This window comes from Macaca fascicularis, chromosome 10 (genome assembly GCF_037993035.2).
Source record: "Macaca fascicularis isolate 582-1 chromosome 10, T2T-MFA8v1.1".
In the NCBI taxonomy this organism is placed as follows: domain Eukaryota; kingdom Metazoa; phylum Chordata; class Mammalia; order Primates; family Cercopithecidae; genus Macaca; species Macaca fascicularis.
In genome coordinates this window covers 83,142,612-83,163,423 of record NC_088384.1, presented here as the reverse complement: position 1 = coordinate 83,163,423, position 20,812 = coordinate 83,142,612, and positions in this window count along the sequence as shown.

The following is a 20,812-nucleotide window of genomic DNA, read 5'->3' as shown; positions in this document are numbered from 1 at the left end:
GGCCCAGACCTCACAGGGACATGTTTCATGGTAGCCTAAGAAATACAAAAAACTTGTCAACTGCTTTCCTCCCCGGACTGCCCTTCCTGAGAAGGGAGAAGGGGAAAATATTTACATTTTGTTCTTAGTTATCAAAGAGAAAGGCAAGATGCCAGTCACTTTCCCAGTTAATTTCTGAAGGGTAACAGAAAGTTTGGCGGGTGTGTTTGTGTGACTGTGTGTTTGCGTGTGTGGGTGTATGTTGGGTGTTGGGGTGTGTTTGCATGTTTGTGTGTGTTTGTGTGTCTGTGTGTGTGCAGATGGATGTAGAAGTGTGTTTGCAAGTGTGAGCTTGGGGCTTGGGTTCTGTGACAGCCACAGCAATGGGACCAGAGCCCCATCACTGCCCAGAAGGTGTCAGCCCCTCCCTCAGTGCCAGGCCTCACAGCTGACACAGCATTCACCTGCCATCTCTTGGAGTCCACTGCAGGCACAGAGGGTGGCCCTGAACAGGACAGTGGGATAAACTGTCAGCTCCAACCACTTCCCTGCTTGGGCACTTCAGGGCTCTGAGGTTCTGCAGAAACAATTTTCTGGGTAATTATGGCCCTAAAGGTACTCAGAAGTCTGGGAGGAAGGAGAAGTAAAAATATAAAAAGACCAGATGGGAATATAGGAAAACATTTACAGTATTAACTTTTTGCCTGGGGGCTGTGATTAACAGTGATTTCTATTTATGTCTTTGTGTTTATTTGCATTTTTGAAATTTTCTACAATGAACATGAATTATGTGTACAATAATTAAAAATGAAACCAGAAGAATAATTGTAAACATCCCACACCTACTCCTTGAGTGCCAGCTTTCCCTCCCACCCCCAACACCACAGGAAATCTTTAACTTCCTTAACTTTGTGTTGTTACAACTTCCCAGCATGGGAAAAGTAGAAAGACAGTACAACCAACACCTGTGTACCTATATACAATGTACCCCACCACCGCGTATATTCAAAATGGGTAATAATTTTTTATATTTGCTTTATATATATATATACACACACACACACACACACACGTATGTATATACCTTTTTCCTGAACATTTAAAAGTAAGTTGCAGATATGCTGTTTCACCTCTAAACGCTTTTGAATACATCACTTAACAATAAGGGCAGTCTCCTTTTCTTTTTTGAGAACGAGTCTTGCTCTATTGCCCATGTTGGAGTGCAGTGGTGCCATCTTAGCTCACTGCAAGCTCCAACTCCCCGGTTTGAGCAATTCTTCTGCCTCAGCCTCCTGGGTAGCTGTGACTACAGGCTTGCGCCACCATGTCTGGCTAATTTTTGTAGTTTTAGTAAAGATAGGAGTTTCACCATGTTGGCCAGACTGGTCTTGAACTCCTGACCTCAGGTGATCCACCTGTCTCAGCCTCCCAAAATGCTGGGGTTACAGGCATGAGCCATCCCACCCAGCTGCCAAGGGCAGTCTCCTTTGTAACCACAGTAACATTTCACACTTAAGAAATTAATAATGATTGCATTATGTCACCTAATGTCTAGTCCATATTCAATTTTCCCAGTTGTCCTAAGAGTGGCTTTTGTAGTTACCATCACATTTGGGATTCTTTAAAAAAAAAAAAAAAAAAGGAAGAAGAATGGCTTTTGTAGTTGTCTATTTTTTGAACCAGGATCCGATTAAGGTTCACATACTGTATTTGGTTCTTATGCCTCTTTAAGCTCTTTCAATCTAGAACATCTACCCCCTCAATACTTTTTTCCCTAATAACTCTAACTTTTTGAAGAATCCAGGCCAGTTTCTTGTGGAATATGCCACCGCTAGATTAGTCTCTTTCCTTGTGATATTGTTTCACTTGTCCCTGTATCGCCTGACTTTTCTGTAACCTGGAGGTAATCTTTAAGGGTTTGATTACATTCAAGCCCTACACATTACTATATTGATTAGATTGAACATTTTTGGCACAAATACTTTGGCACAAATAGAAGGCTCACGGCATCAGATTTTTCCATTGCCTTTGATGGCTTGGTGAAGCCCATTAGCGTATCAATTGAAAGGCATGTTTCCCACTTTGCAATTAAGAAGTGAGATTTTATTTTGGCGTCTTATAAATATCTCATTTATGTCAACTATTTGGGACTGGCCTGAATCAATCATTACGTTGGGGATTTGAAAATAGTGATTTTTGGAATATCATTATGGACCTATGGATTATTATAATTCAGTATATTACAATCATTATTCTTTTTGATGTTCAAAGTATCCTAAATTTGGCCAATTGCAGTCCCTTCATGCTTGGTCGTATGTCCTGTTGTCATGACCCAATTAAGTCTTTGAGTGTTTCCTTGCTTTCTGGAACATGATGTTCTAGGCTCACCTTGTATTTTCCTGGAATCAGCCATTTCTTCAAAGAGCTCTGGTTCTTTTTAGTGCAAAATGGTTATTGGAAAGCAAGAGCTGGGTGCTAGGTGTGCTGATTGCTGTGTCGCGGGGCTGTCATTGCTTCTAGGTCCTTCCTTTGGACAGTGTTAGGAAATTATTTTTTAAATTATGAGTTCCTATTTATATTTTTTATTCAGACTTAATATTATAGGAGTTTTAAAAATCTTTTTGATCTTTAAAAATTTTTCTCATTTCTCTTACTGGAAATATTGGTTAATAGCAACATTATATATCTTACAATATACGTAAAATAGTTTAGCAATAAATCTCCTGAATGAAGGTTAAGGTTTCTTTATATGTATTTTGTCTTGGGATTTTATCCTACCATAAATATATAATCAGAATACTACATTCAAAGATAGTTGAAATAATGATATTTTCCCTAAGTGGTTGCTATCAACCTGATACATAGTCAGGTATAATTATTTATTAATTAATTTTTTTGTAGAGATAGAGTTCTCGCTTTGTTGCCCAGGCTGGTCTCAAACTCCTTGGCTCATGTGATCCTCCTACCTCCGTGGCCTCTTAAAGTGCTGGAATTATGGGTGTGAGCTACCCTGCACAGCCCGTTTATTTTGGATTGCATTCAATTTTAGGGTCTGCTTTTTTTCTTTTTGATTTAGCTTTTGAATATGTAAAATATTTTCATATTTTAAAAGGTAATGCTTTATAACACAGCAAGTCTTACTTTCAACCCTTTCTTCTCCACTTAATTTCCTGCCACCCATTGGTAACTTTTTATTTATTTCTAGTTTATCCTTCTAGTGTTTAATTTATGCAAAAATAATGCACGTGCTCTTTATATTTATATCTGTATCTATATATCTTATTTACCTTTTATTTTTGCATAATGGGAAATGTATTGTTAATACTATTTGCACTTTGCATTTTTCACGTTGCAATACATCCTAGAAGTCATTCCATACCAGTGCATAGTGATCATCCTCCTTCATCTGTACAGCTGTGTAAATGCCACAGAATTTATTCAACCAGCCCCCTTGTGTTAGTTCCTTCTTGCATTGCAATAAAGAAATACCTGAGCCTGGGTAATTTATAAAGAAAAGATATTTATTTTGGCTCACAGTTCTGAAGGCTGTACAGGAAGCGTGGTGCCGGCATCTGCTTCTGGTGGGGGCCTTGGGGAGCTTATGATCATGGCAGAAGGGGAAGGGGAGGGAGCAGTGTATCCCATGGTAAGAGAATAAGCAAGACAGCAAGCGGGGAGGTGCCACATCTTACAAACAATCAGATCTTGGGCGAATTCAGGGTGGGAGCTCACTCATCACCATGGGGAGGGCACCCAGCCATTCCTGAAGGACTTGTCCTATGAACCAAACACCTCTCACCAAGCCCTACCTCCAATACTGGGGATTATGTTTCAACATGAAATTCGAAGGAGACAAATTTCCAAACCATATCACCCCTATAGAAAGACATGTGGGTTGTTTTTGATCATTTGTTATTACAAGTAACTCTACAGTGAAATGCCTTACTGTTTTGTATTTGTGTAGGTGAAATTTCAGGGTAAATTCCAATAAGTGGGATTGCTGGATCAAAAGCATTTGTAACTTCTTAGGAAAGCTCTTTTTAAACCTTGATCTGATCCTGTGACAGTGACTTCCTGTGGCCACAGTTATGACCTCAGACTCCCATCCTGCCTGACTTTGACCTTGGCTCCAAGCAGTGTTCTTCACTGAAGCGAGCATGCACAGTCAACCCTGTCTAACAAGGCTATTTCCCTCTATGCGATGTTCCTCTGGACTGCTTCACCCTCCAGATCATCCAGATTCTGAGTCAACTGCAAGCCTCATCTCCTTCATGGAGCCATCTCTAAAATTATCAAATCATATTCTGTTTTGTTATTTAATGTTTCATTCAATATTTCCTGAGTAGAACAACTCAGAGACCACGACTCAGTGCTGCTTTCCAGGAACCTACACTGTGGTGAGCGCTGCAGGAGGCACAAGGATGTGGTGCTCACGGAAGAAGGGGAGAGGTCCTTCCCAAGGCTGTGGGTGGCACAAGAAGGCATTTCAGAGAGGCAGATAGTGTGTGAGCTGAGATCTGAAGCCTACATGGGAGGGTACAGAGCAAGGGCAGATCAGGGTTGGTGGAAGATGCCTCAGAATTAGGTTTTCTTCTCCTTCTCCTTCTCCTTCTTCTTCTTCTTTTTTTTCTTTTTTGAGATGGAGTCTTGTTCTTATTGCCCAGGCTGGAGTGCAATGGCATGATTTGCAAGTTCTGCCTCCCAGATTCAAGCGATTCTCCTGCCTCAGCCTTTCTAGTACTTGGGATTACAGGCACCTGCCACCACGCCCAGCTAATTTTTGTATTTTTAGTAGAGTGGGGTTTCACCATGTTGGCCAGGCTGGTACCGAACTCGTGACGTCAGGTGGTCCACCCACCTCAGCCTCCCAAAGTGCTGGGATTACAGGCGTGAGCGACCGCAGCCGAACAGAATTAGATTTTCATATCAGACAAATTTCTCTGCCCTTGTGCTCATAACTATTGTTTAAATGAATGAAGCACTGAATGGAGAATGGGTTGGAGAAGGGCAGAACTGAAGGTCCAAGGACCATGTAGAAGTCATTGCAGTCACCTAGGAGATCACTGCAGCTTACTTTTTTTTTTTTTTTTTTTTTTGGAGACAGAGTTTTGCTCTTGTTGCCCAGGCTGAGTGCAATGGCACGCTCTTGGCTTACTGCTACCTCTGCCTCCCGGGTTCAAGGGATTCTCCTGCCTCAGCCTCCCAAGTAGCTGGGATTACAGGCATGCGCCCTCACACCTGGCTAATTTTTGTATTATCAGTAGAGATGGGGTTTCACCATGTTGGCCAGGCTGGTCTCGAAGTCCTGACCTCAGGTGATCCACCCGCCTCAGCCTCCCAAAGTGCCGGGATTACAGGCGTGAGCCACCACACCCGGCCACTGCAGCTGAAATTCGAGTAGATGAATTTGAGGGTTTGGCTCTTGACCAGATATGGGAGCGTGAGCAGGGAGATAAAACCGGGTAAAACATCCAGCTTCTGACTTGAGCAACTGGATTGATGTGCGTGCCTTCAGTGAGTCAGATAATTTTTTAAAAATATAGGATTTTATGGGTGGCGAAATGGGCTTCCTTTCACACACGTTTTTGTTTGATGTGCTCGAGGTTCACCCAAGCAGAGACAATAGTTGGGAGTTTTTATGAAAGGTCAGGGGACTCATCTAGTTTGAAGATACAGATCTGTGGCTGATTAACATATGGATGGCAAATAAGGCCACATCTAGGAAGAGAGTGTGGCTTGAGAGTAGTGGTCTGAGCTCCAAACCTGGAGGAAAGGTCTCATTTATGAGTTAACTGGAAGAAAGAGACAGAGAAGGAGTGTCTAGAGAGGTGAAAGCCAGGAGCAGGTGACAAAGAAACCGAGTACACTTCTAAGGAATGAGGAGATGGTTAGTGAGTCAAAATATTCCCAAGAGGGTAAGTGAGATGAGGCCGTACAAAGGTCCACCGAGGAAGCTATTAAAAAACAGTTTCCAGCTGGGTGTGGTGGCTCCCGCCCGTAATCCCAGCATTTTGGGAGGCCAAGGTGGCGGATCACAAGGTCAAGAGACCAAGACCATCCTGGCCAACATAGTGAAACCCCGTCTCTACTAAAAATACAAAAATTAGCTGGGCATGGTGGTGGGCACCTGTAATCCCAGCTACTCCGGAGGCTGAGGCAGGAGAATTGCTTGAATCCGAGAGCAGGAGGCAGAGGTTGCAGTGAGCCGAGATCACGCCACTGCACTCCAGCCTGGTGACAGAGCGAGACTCTGTCTAAAAAGAAAATAAAACAAACAAAAAAACCCGAACAGGTTCCGTGGAGTGAGGAGAGCAGAAGCCAGCCAGATTCCAGGGACGTGGGTGATAAGTAGAGCACGAGGCAGAGAGACACCAGGAAGGGTTTGCTCCACAAGCCATAGAAGGAGTTGAGAATGGGAGATGGATGAATGGAGGAAGGAAGCATCCTTTGTTTTTTTAATTTTTAATTTAATTTTTAGTTTTTATTTTTTGAGACAGAATCTCTGTCGCACAGGCTGGAGTGCAAAGGTGCGATCTCGGCTCACTGCAACCTCTGCCTCCTGGGTTCCAGCGATTCTCCTGCCTCAGCCTCCTGAGTAGCTCGGACTACAGGCATCCGCCACCATGCCCGGTTAATTTTTGTATTTTTAGTGGAGATGGGGTTTCCCTATATTGATCAGGCTGGACTCGAACTCCTGGCCTCAGACGATCCTTGCACCTTGGCCTCCCAAAGTGCTGGGATTACAGGGGTGAGTCACTGTGCCCGGCCAGAAGCATCCTTTGAAACGGAGTCTCCCATTCTCCATTGTCCCTCAGGGTCCAGCTAGCAACGAGGAAAGCTGTGATGGGGTGCAGGAGTGGAGGAGAAACGTGGCAACTGCCAGATAAACACACCAACCAGGGAAGACGGCCAAGGCTGGGCCCAGAATATCTGGAATGGAACCCATCTTCCTTTTGCAGCAGGAAGTAGAGTTGGAAGCTGAGTTGACCGTGGAATTTCCGAGCTTGGAGGATGTTCGTGGTGAATGCTTTTTTATTTATTTATTTTTTCATTCATGAAGACAGAGTTGGAATGAAGTGACCCCCCCTCCCCCGAAACACTCCCTCCCACAGAGGAAGCGCTTAATTTAGCCTTATGTTCCCAGTTAGAAAATAGTCCTGAGGTTTGAAGGCTTCTGCTGGGTTGTTTGTCACCCTCCAACATGGCAGGATGTGAAAACCAGACCTCTCTGCGTCTTGATTTCAGCCAAGGAGCTAAGAGAATAGGGGGCACCATCCCGACCTCAGTGCCAAGGGGAAGTCCTCTTAGACCACCTATGGTGGATATGGAAAGAGGTGTTGAAAGCCAGCTTTGGAGCCTTGGAGGAGCCCCACCCTGGCCCTTAAGGCAAAGAGAGCAAGTTGAAAATCAGAGAGAATTTATTTAGAGAATTTCCTAGGCACTTGTGCTATGGGTCTGTCTCCCTTGGGATGAGATAGAGAGGGTGCTTCCCCCACATTTGGGGTCAAATGAGAGGGGAATCTATAGCACCACTCAGAAAGCTTGAGGTGAGCCTTTGTAGCTTGCAAGACATAGCAGACTGGTATCTGATTCACTCATAAAATTTGATTCGTGATAGGCTATGAATAGAACTGACGGTCAGGGGCCTAAAAAGAAATATGACTGTATTTGGGAAGTAACTGCAGCCTCTGGGGTGGTGGGTCAAAGGGGCTAATCTTGTAGCAGATGTGGCCATACACAAGAGATAAAGAGGATTGTTTAGATCCCTCCCCAAAGGGCTCCCTGGTGTAAGGTGGTGATCCCAGCACAAGAAGCCTTGAGGTGAACCATCCCTAATACCTGAGAAGAGGTGGCTTATTCCGGATAAGAGATGGCTTTGAGGCTGGACTTGGTAGTAAGCACCTGCAGCCCCAGCTACTTGGGAGGCTGAGGCAGGAGGATCCCTAGAATCCAGAAGTTCAAGGCTGCAGTGAGCTATGATCACACCACAGCACTCCAGCCTGAGCAACAGAGAGAGACCCTGTCTTTGAAAACAAAAAAATTAAAAATAAAAACCCAGCCAGGTGCAGCGGTTCATGCCTCTAATCCCAGCACTCTGGGAGGCCAAGGTAGGAGGATTGGCCAGGAGTTTGAGACCAGCATCGGCAACATAGGGAGATGCTGTCTTAAAAAAAAAGAAAAAAAGGCCGGGCGCGGTGGCTCACGCCTGTAATCCCAGCACTTTGGGAGGCCGAGGCGGGCGGATCACAAGGTCAGGAGATCGAGACCACGGTGAAACCCCGTCTCTACTAAAAATACAAAAAATTAGCCGGGCGCGGTTGTGGGTGCCTGTAGTCCCAGCTACTCGGGAGGCTGAGGCAGGAGAATGGCGTGAACCAGGGAGGCGGAGCTTGCAGTGAGCTGAGATCCGGCCACTGCACTCCAGCCTGGGCGACAGAGCGAGACTCCGTCTCAAAAAAAAAAAAAAAAAAAAAAAAGAAAGGAAGAAAGAAAAGAAAAGAAAAAGAAATGGCTTTGTAAAGACATTCTAAGCAAGAGATAGATTGGTACCTCAAGACTTACAGGAAGGGTTCTTGGCTACACAATGATTAGAATACAGCTGTTGCCTTAATCGCTATGCCTATTATTTTATATGCCCTCAAGGGAGTTATCATTAAACTGAATAAAGACAGATGTCACAGGCTGGGTGCGGTGGCTCATGCCTGTAATCCCAGCACTTTGGGAGGCCGAAGCGGGCAGATCATGAGGTCAGGAGATCAAGACCATCCTGGCCAACATGGTGAAACTGTCTCTCTACTAAAATACAAAAAATTAGCCAGGTGTGGTGGCTTGTGCCTGTAGTCCCAGCTACTTGGGAGGCTGAGGCAAGGGAATCACGTAAGCCTGGGAGGTGAGGGTTGCAGTGAGCCGAGATCACGCCACTGCACTCCAGCCTGGTGACAGAGCAAGACTCTGTCTCAAAAAAAAAAAAAAAAAAAAAAAAGAAAAGAAAAGAAAGAGAGATGTCACAGTACAAAGGCCAATGATGAAAAGTCAAGAATTTTCAAATGTTAAAAAAAAATAAAAAAGACATTCTTTGGGTGGAGTTACTTAAACATCAAATTGAGCATGAACAAATAAACCTGTAACCTTCTAAGTATTTGAGAAGGCTGGATTGCTAAAGAAACTCCAAGCCTGGTCTGCAACCCTGAAAGTAACCCCTGGTCCCCCAGACCTGCACATAGGAAGCCAGCTGTGAAGGCTCCGCAGAATGTAGGAAGAACATACATTCCAAAACCTGCTTGAAATCTAGAATAATTAATCTCCAAGTCGTCAATGCCAAGGTCAAGAGGAAATGAGCAGAGTTAAATGGACCAGCCAAGGATTCACTCCATGGTCAGGGAGGGAGTTTCATGATTCTTGCCCATCTAGTGGGACTTAACAATAGTTGTGGACCACTGGCTGCTGCGCAGATTTCTGTTCCCCCATTTTTCAAATTAGAGCTTTTTTGTTGTAGTTATCTGTTTTCACTCCAGCATTGTACACATCCCCACGTGTGGTGGGGACCAGATAACTTGTCCTTTATTTTACAGACCATTGAAGACAGAGAAGTTTATCCAGCCCCAATGGAGAGAGCTTCAGGTCTCCCATAAATCCTGGACTTGGCTAGGTGCAGTGGCTCATGCCTGTAATCCCAGCAGTTTGGGAGACCGAGGTGGGTGGATTGTTTCAGCCTAGGAGTTTGAGACTATCCTGGGCATCATGGCGAAACCCAGACTATAAAACAAAAAACAAAACAAAACAAAAAATATTCAAAAAATTAGTCAGGTGTGGTGGGATGTGCTTATGGTCCCAGCTACTTAGGGAGGCTGAGGTGGAAGAACTATCTGAGCCTGGAGAGACTGAGGGTGCAGTGAGCTGTGATTGTGCCACTGCACTGTAGCCTGGGCAACAGAGCAAGACCCTGCTTCAATCTAAAAAAAAAAAAATCCTTGACTTTGAGCTGGAATCACTAATTGGATAAAACTTTAGGATCATCTACCTTGAGGAGGGAGCATAAGTTTTTCTATGGATGAACAGAAGTGTTTGTGTAGCCAAAGTGGTGGACTGATAGAAAGATTACTAAATTGTACCCTGTCTTCTCCATTTGTCTTGTATTCTACAGTAACAAATAGAAGTTTTTACTAGGTGTTTGTTCAGCTATAATCCTGTTTCCTGGCTTCCCTGGCAGCTAGATGTGGCCATGTAGCCACGTCAGTGGGGTGTGAGTGGAAGTGATATGTACAATTCTCTGGTTGTATCATTAAAAGGAAGTTAATTTGTATTCATTCTAGTTTAGTCTTCATTTCTGCAGTAAGTTTTTATTTCATTTCAAATTTTCTTGAGTGCTATCACCTTATTTCTAAATTTTTCTATTCTGATAGGTGTTCCTATTTCATATCTTATATAATTTCTCAATATCATTCAGCTCATTTTGATATAGTAGATTACTTTTAAAAATCTGTTTTGTGGGCATATCTTTCTGGTGTGTTCATTGTCTGAAGGAATGTTATTTTGCTACGTATTCTCTTTTTTTCTTTTCTTTTGTTTATTTTTCTGTAGAGAGGGTGTCTCACTTTGTTGCCAAGGCTGATCTCCAACACCTGGCCTCAAGTGATCCTCCTGCTTTGGCCTCCCAAAGTGCTGGGATTGAAGGTGTGAGCCACTGTGCCCAGCTTTTCCCGCCCACCTCTCTTATTTCTTATAATAACATTGTATGGGTGGAGTTTTTTGTTGTTGTTTTGTTTTGTTTTCTGAGACAGAGTCTTGCTCTGTTGCCCAGGCTGGAGTACAGTGGAATGATCTCGGCTCGCTGCAACTTCTGCCTCACACTCCTGGGTTCAAGCAATTCTCCTGCCTCAGCCTCCCGAGTAGCGGAGATTACAGGCATGTACCACCAGGCCCAGCTAATTTTTTTTTGTATTTTTAGTAGAGACGGGGTTTTACCATGTTAGCCAGGCTGATCTCAAACTCCTGACCTCAAGTGATCCACCCACCTTGGCGTCCCAAAGTGCTGCGATTACAGGCGTGAGCCATCATTCCTGGCATGTATGGGTTTTTGCCTTGATGATTTTCTATTGCTTATTTTCCTTCCTTCCTTCCCCTCCCTTCCTCCCCCTTCCTTCCTTCCTTCCTTCCTTCCTTCCTTCCTTCCTTCCTTCCTTGCTTCCTTGCTTGCTTCCTTCCTCTCTCTCTCCCTCTTTCTCTTTCTCTCTTCCTTTCTCGGGCCTCACTCTGTCACCCAGACTGGAGTGCAGAGGTGTAAACAGGGCTCACTGCAGCCTTGACCTTCTGGGTTCAAGCGATCCTCCTGCCTCAGCCACTTGTGCAGCTAGAACCACAGGTGTGTACCACCACATCCAGCTAATTTTTTGATTTTTTGGAAAGACAGGGTCTCACTATGTTGCCCAGGCTAGTATTGAACAACTAGGCTCAAGTCCTCCTTCCTTGGCCTCCCAAAGTGCTGGGATTACAGGTGTGAGCCCCTGTGCCCGGCTCTAATGTTTGTTTGTTTGTTTGTTTATTTATTTATTTATTTTTTGAGGCAGAGTCTCGCTCAGCTGCCCAGGCTGGAGAGCAATGGCACAATCTCAGCTCACTGCAACCACCGTCTCTGGGGTTCAAGGGATTCTCTTGTCTCAGCCTCCCGAGTAGCTGGGATTACAGGCATCCACCATCATGCCTGGCTAATTTTTGTATTTTTAGTAGAGACAAGGTTTCGCCAAGTTGGCCAGGCTGATCTTGAACCCCTGACCTCAAATGATCCACCCGCCTTGGCCTCCCAAAGTGCTGGGATTACAGATGTGAGCCACCGCGCCCAGTCTCTATTGCTTTTTTCTCCTTTTTTTTTTTTGAGACGGAATCTCACTCTGTTGCCAGGCTGGAGTGCAGTGGCACCATCTTGGCTCACTGCAACCTCTGACTCCCTGGTTCAAGCAATTCTCCTGCCTCAGCCTCCCGAGAGTAGCTGGGATTACAGGTATGCACCACCACGTGCAGCTAATTTTTGTATTTTTGGTAGAGATGAGGTTTCACCATGTTGTCCAGGATAGTCTTGATCCCCTGACCTTGTGATCCGCCTGCCTTGGCCTCCCAAAGTGCCGGGCATGACCCGCCGGGACTCTATTGTTTATTTCTATGTGAAGTTAGTTTTCCTCAACTTTTAGAAGAAGCCCGACCAGGACTTCTAGTAAAGATGGAGACAGCGAGTGACAGTGGGTATCTTTGCCTTATTCCAGAATTTGGAAGGTCAAAATGTAATATTTCTCCTTAAGTATGGCTTTTTTACAAAGGATTTTGGTGGATATCTTTCACCAGGTTGGAGGAGTTTCATTCTGTTTGTAGATACCTAGGAATTTTTATCCTTAATGGATGTGAATTTAATTTTTCTTCATTTGAGATAGTCTTGTATAGTTTTAAATGTTAATAATTAAATGACTAGCTAATACATTTAAATGTTAGACCATTTCTGAATTCTGGAGGTAAATCTAACTAGGACATAAGGCATTATTGCTTTAATACTGAAGACAGCTTGCAGAATTTTATTTTGAATTTTTATATCTATGTTTATGAATGATATAGATCAGATTTTTCTTTCTCATTTTGTTCTTGTTTGGTTTGGGTACGAAGGTTTTTTCTAACCCCATTAAGTGCACTGAGGCATGTTCTCTTCTCATTTTCTAGAACAGTTTTATGAGATGGGAATGATCTGTTTCTTAAATGATTTGAAGAAACTGCCTGTGAAATCAACAGAGCCTATTTTTTACAAGGTAGATTTTTAAACTCTTGATTATATTTCCCAAATGATTATAAAATTGTTTAGCTTTTCTATTTCTTCTTGAATCAGTTTTGCATAGATATATTTTCCAGGAAGTTACCCATTTTCATCTAAGTTTTTAGGTTTAGTGGTAAAAATTTATTTGTAATTTATAATTGTTTATAGTTTAAATTTCTGGGTTTTTTTTTTTACCATTATGTATTATTTTTTCATTTTTCATATTGTTAAGTTGGACCACCTTCTTTCTTATATATTTCGTAGATATTTCTTTCTTTATTTTCGAGATGTCGCCCTGTTGTTCAGTCTGGAGTGCAGTGGCCCAATCTCAGCTCACAGCAAACTCTGCCTCCTGAGTTCAAGCGATTCTCCTGCCTCAGCCTTCCAAGTAGCTGGGATTATAGATGCGTGTACCACACCCAGCTAATATTTGTATTTTTAGTAGAGACAAGGTTTCACCATGTTGCCAAGGCTGCTCTCGAACGGTTGACCTCAAGTGATCCTCCCGCCTTGGCCTCCCAAAGTGCTGAGATTACAGGTGTGAGCCACCTCACCTCTCCATTTTATTTAATAATTTAGGTATTTAATATCTAAATCTTATTGTTTTATTTTTTCTACTTTCTTTGGATTTGTTCTATTATTCATTCTTTCATGTTTAATGTCGGCTATATTACTCAATAATTTTCAGCCTTTCTTTTTTTTAACATTACTATGTATGGTTATACATCAGTCTTATGTCCTGCTTCCTAGAGGCAGCGCCTGTTACAGGTATTCTTGTGTGTGTGATTTATTTAGGGAGGGCACTAAGAATAAGGGAGCAGAGGGGAGCTGGATGAAGAAGAGGAAGGAGTTAAGCAAGGATGTGTGTTCAGCTGGAGTAGAGTCTTGGCTTGAGCCCATGATTCTGGAGTACGAATGGCTGTGGAATTGGTCCTTCCTTGAGGCAAGTGGGCTGGACTTTTGTATCCCTATTTGAGTCAGTGATTGGCTGCAGACCACTGTGGAAGTTGTGACTGGCACATAAAGTCCAGGTGAAGTGGCTCTCATCAACTGAGGGCAATTCTATGGAAACGGAGCAGTCACAGAACTGCTGGCAGCAGCCAGAGGATGGGCACATTGACCTGTTATAGGGGATATGGTTGGGGCACCAATAGCAGCTATCACATCCAATAAGATACAGTATTTTGGCAGAGCACAGTGGCTCACAGCTACTGTAATCTGAGCACTTTGGGAGGTCGAGGCAGGAGGACTGCTCGAGCCCAGGAGTTTGAGACCAGCCTTAGAAACAAAGCAAGACCCTGTCTCAAAGAAAAAAATAGTATTTTTATAATTTCATATTTGTGATATTTCATTATTTATTATAGATTTGTTATTTTATCTGTAACACTTAGAAATGTGTTTAAAAGTAGTTTATAAATGTGTGTTCTTAGTTTTTTTTGTGACATTTGTAAATCAATTTATTTGCATCAAGAGAACTTTTATTTATTTATTTATTTTTATGTATTTATTTTTTGAGTTGGAGTCTGGCTCTGTTGCCTGGGCGGGAGTGCAATGGTGCAATCTTGGCTCACTGCAACCTCCGCCTCCCTGGTTCAAGCAATTCGGCCCAGCCTCCCGAGTAGCTGGGATTACAGGCATGTGCCACCACACCCGGCTAATTTTTTGGGTTTTTTTTTTTAGTAGAGATGGGGTTTCACTACGTTAGCCAGGATGGTCTCAATCTCCTGACTTTGTGATCCATCCGCCTCTGCCTCTCGAAGTGCTGAGATTATAGGCATGAGCCACCGCACCCGGCCAAGAGAACATTTATGATACTCACTCTTTGCTATTGGTTTGCTATTGATTGCTCCATGGTCTATTATTATGTGGCCAATTTTTGGAAATATTGTGTATGCACTTGAGAAGAATAATGCTTTTTTTGGTTTGTTTTGCTGGGTGCAAGGTTGTATATATGCCTTTTAGATCAAGCTTACTAACACAATTGTTCAAATCACTTGTATTCCTTAAAAATATTTAATCTACTTAGTTCTCAATTATGAAAGAAGTTTGCTAAAAATTTTCTCCAAGATCATGGATTTGTCAATTTCTGCTTATAATTTTATCAAATTTTGTTTTACCTATATTTCATCAATTCTTAAGAGTAGCCATAGAAAAGAAATGTCAGATTAAGTTAGATGGCAGTGGAAATGAGGAGAAACTGGGAATAATATTTTCAATGTGTTGGGAAAAAAATTCATAGAATTTTATGCCCAGCTAAAACATCTATTAAGAAAGAGGTGAAAAAAGGCATTTTCATAAAACAAAACATCTAAAATATGGGTTTACCCCCTGCAGAATGTTACAAAAGATTCTTCAGCAAGTCCTTTAGATAGAAATAAACTCAGATGGAAAGTCTCAGATGCAAAGAAGAGATAAAGAGAAAAAATAAAAATAAAGGCAAATATGTTTTTCCATCGTATTTAAGTCATAGCACCAGACATGACCTTTTTTTTTTTTTTTTTTTTGTGATGGGGTTTTGCTCCTTGTTGCCCAGGCTGGAGTGCTGTGGTGCGATCTCAGCTCACTGCAACCTCCACCTCCTGGGTTCAAGTGATTCTCTTGCCTCAGCCTCCTGAGTAGCTGGGATTACAGGCATGCACCACCATGCCTGGCTAATTTTGTATTTTTAGTAGAGACGGGGTTTCTCCATGTTGGTCAGGCATGTCTCGACCTCCTGACCTCAGGTGATCCGCCTGCCTTGGCCTCCCAAAGTGCTGGATTACAGGCATGAGTCACCGTGTCTGGCCTAGACATGGCCTCTTCTAACGACTTTGCCTCTTGCCCAACTTTCAGAAAGGAGCATCTGAAATGGAAACAAAACCACTGCCACCAAATGCTTTGGGGGGTTGAGAAAACAGTAGTTTCAAGGCTAGAACATTTGCTGCCATCAGAAAGACTATGACTACCTTTATTTTGAAATATGTGATGCAAACCTAAGAGAGAAATATGGTTTAAAGGAAACACATGATAGAATCATTTTGAGGTTCTTCTATTTTAAAAACTCTGGAATAGAAGAATAACTCTCAAAATTCACTGATAAGAAGGCAAATAACCGAATAAAAATGGGCAAAAGATTTAACAGACACTTCACTGAAAAAGATACAGATTACAATAAAGCACATGAAAGAATGCTGGGCCAGGCACGGTGGCTCCTGCCTGTAATCCCAGCACTTTGGGAGGCGAGGCCAGTGGATCGCTTAAGATCAAGAGTTCGAGACCAGCCTGGCCAACATGGTGAAACTTTGTCTCTACCGAAAAAAAAAAAAAATACAAACATTAGCTGGGTATGGTGGTGTGCACCTATAATCCCAGCTACTTGGGAGGCTGAGGCAAGAGAATCGTTTGAACCTGGGAGGCAGAGGTTGCAGTGAGCCAAGATAGTGCCACTGCACTCCAGCCTGGGCAACAGAGCCAGACTCTGTTTCAAAAAAAAAAAAAAGAGAAAGAATGTCCAACACCATTAATTTTTATGGAAATGTAAATTGAAACTACAATGAAATGTCACTATATACCTACTATATGACCCAGCAATCCAAATTCTAGTATTTATCCAAGTGAAATAGAAACTTATGTTCTGAGCCAGGTGCAGTGGTGCAGGCCTGCAGTTCTAGCTACTTGGGAGGCTGAGGCAGGAGGATCGCTTGAGCCCAGGAGTTCAATGCTGTAGTGCACTATGGTTGTATCTGTGAATAGCCACTGCGCTCTAACCTGGGCAACAGCGAGACTCTATCTATAAAAACAAACAACAAAACTTATGTTCCCACATAAACCTGTATGTAAATGTATATGGCAGTTTCGGTCATAATCTCCCCAAAGAGGAAACAACTGAAAAGTCCTTCAATTAGCAAATGGATAAACTGTGGTATAACCATATAACTGAACACTACTCAGCAATAAAATATGAACAACTAATGTACCCTTTGGCACGAATGAATCTTAAATGCATTAAGCTAAGTGAAAGAAGCCAGACTCAAAAGGCTATACATACTGTATATTTTTGAAGAGACAAAACTAGAGAGAGGGAAAATAGGTCAGTTGTTTTCAGAGGCTGGGGGAAGGGAAGAGGTGATCACACAGGGGCATGGAGGAATATTTTGGGGGGATGGAACTGTTTTATATATTGATTCTGGTGGTGATAACACAACTGTATGAGTGTGTCAAAACTTGCAGAAGTATACCCTAAAAAGAGTGAACATTACCCTGTGTAAATTATACCTTTAAAAAAAGAAGAAAAAATCAAGGCATCCTCAGGGTATTTTATAACCTCACTCTCTTCAACATGGAAGTAAATGCTGTTTATTATACACTCCTGCAAACACATACCCACACCCCTGCCCTGCGCCAAAAACACTGTTTGTTGTTGAGTCAGATTTCCAGAACCACTTCCTCTAGCCCTCTCTGACTTTTTAACAGATGACTTTTCCACCTACTTTACCAAGAACTGGATCAGATGAACACATCTGACCTTTCTCTCCTCCATCTCAAATTTCTTCTCCTTATTTAAGTGAAAATACAAGATGACCTCTAAGCACCTCCAAACATTTGCATTCTAGTATGGAAAATAATTTTAAAAATTACTAAAAAGTACTATAACATCACCAAAAAGTATAGTGACTTGGTGGTATGACCAGACACTGGTATACCTTGAAATTTTAAGACCATTGGAGGACTCTTTAACCATTTACAGTTAAGTGGAAGGAGCCAATGTGAAAAGGTTACGTATTGTACCATTGCAAGCCTAGGATAGTCTATGAAGACAGCAAAAAGATCAGTGGTTGCCAAGGGCTCTGGAGGAGGGAGAGATGAATAGGTAGAGATTAGGAGGTTTTTAAGGGCAGTGAAATTATGATGTGTAATTATGGTATGATATGTAATTGTATGATATGTATGATATCATAATGTTGGATACATATCATTATACATTTGTCAAAAACTCATACAATGTATACCAAGAGTGAATCCTAATGTCAATAGAGACTTTAGTTAATAATAATGCATCAATATGGACTCATTAATTGTAACAAATGTACCACACTAATGCAAGATGTTAAAAATAAGGAAGATTGGGAGGAAGGTGAAGGAGTACATGACATCTCTCTGTACTTTTTACTCAATTTTTTCTGTAAACCTAAAACTACTAAAACAAAAATTTACTAATTAAAAAAAAAAGTGGTGTAGAAGATTTGAACTTTAAGCCGGGCGCGGTGGCTCAAGCCTGTAATCCCAGCACTTTGGGAGGCTGAGACGGGCGGATCACAAGGTCAGGAGATCGAGACCATCCTGGCTAACACGGTGAAACCCCGTCTCTACTAAAAAATACAAAAAACTAGCCGGGCGAGGTGGCGGGCGCCTGTGGTCCCAGCTACTCCGGAGGCTGAGGCAGGAGAATGGCGTAAACCCGGGAGGCGGAGCTTGCAGTGAGCTGAGATCTGGCCACTGCACTCCAGCCTGGACGACAGAGCCAGACTCAGTCTCAAAAAAAAAAAAAAAAAAAAAAAAAAAGAAGATTTGAACTTTAGCTGTGAAGTTTTAGGAATACTTAACCCATTTTATTTTGCTTAAAATTTGCTTCTCAGGTATGCACAAGAGTGATAAGCCATAATTCATTGATTCTAAGATACACATTAAAAAAATTCTTTCTTCCTTTTTTTCTGAGACAGGGTATCACTTTGTTGCCCAAGCTGGAGTGCAATGGCACAATCACAGCTCACTGTAACCTCGACCTCTCTGGGCTCAGGCCATCCTCCCACCTCAGCCTCTCGAGTAGTTGGGATCACAGGTACAGACCACCATGCCCAGCTAATTTTTCTATTTTTTGTGGAGATAGCGTTTTGTCATGTTGCCCAAGCTAATGTGGAATTCCCTGGCTCGATTATCTGCCTGCCTCGGTCTCCCACAGTGCTGGGATTACAGGTATGAACTACTGCATCTGGCCAAAAATCTTTCTGAACTCAGATTGCATCTTAAAATAAATGGAATTTTAGATTTGATGAAATATGGTATGATAAAAAAGTATGATAAATATATATGTTTAAGATTTATTTCAATAAGTATAAAATAAAAATCTAAGATTATGAAGTATTGTGTCAGAATGATAAAGGATTGTGTCAGAATTTAATTGACAATATTTTTCCTTTTAAGTAGGGGTTAAAATAATAGTGCATCTTAGGTGGGGTGGCTCACCCCTGTAATCCCAGCACTTTGAGAGGCCAAGGTGGGTGGATCACGAGGTCAGGAGTTCAAGACCAGCCTGGCCAACATAGTGAAACCCCATCTCTACTAAAAATACAAAAAGTTAGCCAGGTGTAGTGGCAGGCACCTGTAATCCCAGCTACTTGGGAGGTGGAGGCAGGAGAATCACTTGAACCCGGGATTCAAGCTGTGAGCTGAGATAGCACCATTGCACTCCAGTCCGGGTGACAGTGCAAGACTCCGTCTAAAAAAAAGTGTGTCTTACAATTGATGAAATTGGTCAAATTAAATTAAATATGATGTAAGTTTAAACCAAAGAAGCTGATTAAATGGATACATATTTAATTTATCTGTTGTTGCCTTTGGCAGTAGGGATCTAAAGGAGACTATAATTTGACGTGTAGTGTTTCATTTCTTGTATTTATTTGCTTTTTTGATTTTATTGATTTTTTTTTTTTTTTTGAGACTGAGTCTTGCTCTGTCACCCAGGCTGGAGTGCAGTGGTGCAATCATAGCTTACTATAGCCTTGAAATCTTGGCCTCAAATGATCCTCCTGCCTCGGCCTCCCAAAGCTCTGAGATTACAGGTATGAACCACTGAGGCTGTCTACAAAAAAAGAATGACAAGACAAATGACATATAATGTTCACAATAATCATATCTGAGAAGCAGGAGCATGGTGTTTGTCTTTCTTGGTTATTTTTATTTTATTTTCTGTATTTAAAAGTTTTAAGGAACAAAACAGAAATGCCTGAAGAGACTGAGTGTGGTGGCTCATACCTGTAATCTTAGCACTTCGGGAGGCAGGAGGATTGCTTGAGCCCAGGAGTTCAAGACCAGTGTGGGCAACATAGCAAGACTCTGTCTCATTAAAAAAGGAAATAATAATAATAATACTGAAGAACAACAGCTCAGAAACCTTGGAGCAGCCTGCCAATCACCAATTCTATTTGCTGGGGAGTATTTTTAGGCATCTGGAGGATGATAGAACTTGAGGGAGGAAAAGTCAGGCAGGCAGACACAAAGGACAAATATTGTGTGATTCTGCCTATGTGAGGTGCTCACCATAGATTCCCAGAGACAGAAAGCAGAATAGTGGTCACCAGGGGCTGGAGGCGGGGCAGGGTGGTGTTATTGTTTAATGAGCACAGAATTTTAGCTTGGGTTACTGAAAAATGGATAGTGGTAATGGTCACACGAATTGTGAATATACTAAATGCCACTGAACTACACACTTAAAAATGGTTAAAATGAGCTGGGCGCAGTGTCTCATGCCTGTAATCCCAATGTTTTGAGAGGGAGCTCGAGGCCAACAGTTTGAGACCAGCCTGGGCAATATAGGGAGACCCCCATCTCTACAAAAATAAATAAATAAATGAGTAAACAAATAAATAAATAAAGCCAGGCATGGTGGCACACACCCGTAGTCCCAGCTATTCAAGAGGCTGAGACAGGAGGATGGCTATGATCGCACCAGTGCACTCCAGCCTGGGCAACAGAGCGAGACCCTGTCTCAGAAAAGATTAAAATTATAAATGTTGTGCTTTGTATCTTTGACTACATGCACACACACACATGTTGGGCAGAAGAAATCAAGAATTTTATTTTGGCCATGTTAAGTTTGAGGTGCTCAGGAGGTAGTCTGATAAAAATCCAGGCTCTAGCAAGTAACCAGGGCTCTAGATGTAGATTCAGCAGACACCATGTTAAAGCCATGCGGCTAGCGAGAGTATGGGGGGAAGGGGAGGCAGTCAGGACCAAGATGGGCACTCCCACATGCAGAGGAGCGTTGTCCAGTGAGGCAGGAGG